Source organism: Cariama cristata, unplaced genomic scaffold (genome assembly GCF_000690535.1).
Source record: "Cariama cristata isolate BGI_N322 unplaced genomic scaffold, ASM69053v1 scaffold17383, whole genome shotgun sequence".
NCBI classification, from domain to species: Eukaryota; Metazoa; Chordata; class Aves; order Cariamiformes; family Cariamidae; genus Cariama; species Cariama cristata.
The window spans coordinates 21,904-24,865 of record NW_009606839.1 but is presented as its reverse complement, the minus strand read 5'-3'; positions in this window follow the sequence as shown (position 1 = coordinate 24,865).

The window sequence follows — 2,962 nt, the reverse complement described above, 5'->3', positions numbered from 1 at the left end:
AGGAGAATCAAACCAGATGAACCTTGACACGGCCAGTGAGAAGCAGTACACCATTTACATCGCTACTGCCAACGGGCAGTTCACTGTAAGTAGAACTTCTCTCCAAGAGTAAAACGGAGCATCAGTACATGTTTGATACAGATCTGGTAAAAATCCACTCAGCTGGACTTCTCCTGAGTTGGCTTAGGGGTAAAATTCCTAGGACCAGGTTGTTTATTTAGAAGCAGATCAATTGCATTTTAGGAAAACGTATATAGCAAAAGCTTGGTTAGTAGAAAGAGGCACGTAATTACTTGGTGAAAAAAGTCCAGTGATGCCAACAACTACTATCTGACTTCTGCCATTATTTTACAGTTAAAATTGAAGAGGAAAAATACTACTTCATCTGAGAATCTGGTTTCAAGAGCAGATAGCTCTAGCACCAGGAAGCGTCTGTTGTAAGGTGACGTTTCTCCACTTCCATGTAGGCTTCCGATGTTCCGCTCTGAAACAGCTGTGAGCACACTTAGGGAAGAATCCCTCCTCTCGGTTGCTGACCAGAATATACAGATACGAGAAGGCGGCAGTATCACAGTTAGATTGAACTCAGAGCCTGGTCTTACGCTTGGGTTGTTTATCGGAATAAAATAAGTCTTTTGGTTAAGAGATAGGCAGAAGCTTTGCAGTAAGAATCTGTTTCGAACAGCTTTCAAACATGACTACGGCTTGTCCCTTCGACAGAAGCAGAGATGCGTCTGGTGTAAACACACATCTACTACTCCCCGTTTGCAGAGAGAGGAAGGAGAAAAACTCAAGTTCCCTTTATTTCTGACTGTATTCACTTTGCAAAAGTGGTTTTCGGTGCTGTTTTAGTCAGATCAGCAGGAGTTCAGAATAGCTTGGGTTGTTGCTTTTTGATGCCGAGTGGTTAGCTCATAACTTGTGCCACATTATTGACGACTTCTTGAAGTCAGCACATCTCTCCGATTTAAGCAGTCTTCTATTTCTACAGCAGTACTGTGCAAACCATTTGATTTATTTAATTTCTGTTTTGGTGTTCTCTTCTAGGTATTAAATGGGTCGTTCTCCTTGGAATTGGTCAGTGAGAAGTACTGGAAAGTGAACAAACCCATGGAACTGTACTATGCACCAACAAAGGAACACAAATAAGCTGTGCTGGATGGGACTAACTCTTTTTATAGCTATGACTTCTTTAATATTTAAAGAAGGCACCACCATTATCTCCATGGACAACACAGGGGATGCCTTCAGGCTCTCTCAGTATACTTACTAATATGATTAGACAGTATTCTGGGTTGTATTTAATTTAGTCTTTGGTTTGGGTGTTTTGTTTTGTGTTTTGTTTTTTTTTTTCCCTAGGAGCCTAAATGACCTTTTCCAGTGCATTCCAGTGTTTGACATGCTTTTTTGTTCCTAATGCATGATAACTGAACGAGTGTTCCAGTTTGGAATGTCTTCATTTTGTCCAGGTAAATCTGGATTTCTAATATATTTGACACAGTTATAGTAGCCTCTGTGAAGTATCGAGCATTGGATGGCTAAGTCAAGTCTATTCAATAGTAACATGCCAAGGAATGTGTTAAATGGTGTAATTTGCTAATGGTTATCCATATAAAAAATTGGTAGAGAATTGATTTCTGATAGTCTTGCAGCTAGAGGTAATCTGATTCCCTAGAAAAGATTTATTAGGCATTTTCTTATGAACAAATAAGAGCGAGAAAACTGACACTTTAAAACCTTGCTGTTTACTGGGCTTAATACTTCAGTGCAAGGTGATTCATGAGATTGGAGTGTTTCGGTCAAAAAAAATAACAAACCACAACAAAACAAACCCTGAACAACCCCAACCCCTAACTCTTCCCCATGTAGAACACGCCAGTCTTAACGCGTGGTGCAGCTTCCCATCTAGCCCCTGGTGCAGTGTTATCTTGTCCTTGCAAGCTTAATTGAAGAAAATCTCCTGGAAAGTTTTACAGCCCTACAATAACAGATTTTTATTGTGAATGTATTGGAACGTTCTGTAAAGAACTGCCCTGAAAAGTTTGTTTTAAAGTAAATCCCTGAAATTCCAGCACACAGACATAATGCAACATGGAAACGCTTTGTGTTACGGAATTTGTGCCACCCCAGCTGTGAGCTTATCCAGGCTTCAGTTTGAGTAAGGAGGACTTCAACCATAAGCTGCTCAAAGGTTATCTTTTTTTTTTTTCTTTTTTTTTTGCCATAGCTTTAACAAATGTGGCTTAGCACTTTGGAAGACAATTTTAGTACTTGACGAAGTTTACCATTTAGTGTCTTAAATTTAGGTTCAAGTTTTAAAACTTGGCAGTAGGCTGTTGTGTGAAGTCCAGTAGCTGCTGTTCATTTGCATGTTAAACTCCTCGTCCCTCGCTCTGGACCTTGCCGTCACTTGAGGGGGGGTTGCTTTACCTATTAGCAGTCTGTCTTACGGGAAATGGTGTTACCATCAGATTCCCTTCGCTGTTAAGACTTGCTGATGAAGCCTTCACCTGTTTGCACCTGAAGCTAGAAGCAAAAAATGATGATAGGTGAGAAATAATATCCTTTAAACCATACGGTATTGCTCCTTCTTTGCCTTGCCTGTAGTTAGGCTGGTTTTGGCACGTGGTACGTGAGTATTCAGATGCTCGGGGATCCTCTTGGACGGGAAGTACCCTTGCACCGCTTCCGTCTTTCAGGCCTAGCACTTGTAAATCCATGTCCATTCCGACTGCTGGTTTGGATCAGCTTTATCCCTACGTGAAAACTGCACAGGCTTCTTTGAGTAACTTAATGATTTTGTTTTACTGGAAAGACTTGGGTTTTCGGTGACCTGAAACAGAAGTTTTCAAGCCCCAAAACACAGGGCGGGGCTGTTTTTAAGGAAATAAAGGTTATTCATGACTTTCTGCTGAAACGTTGCATTGTATAAACTAGTACTGCATGTCCACTAAATATAATC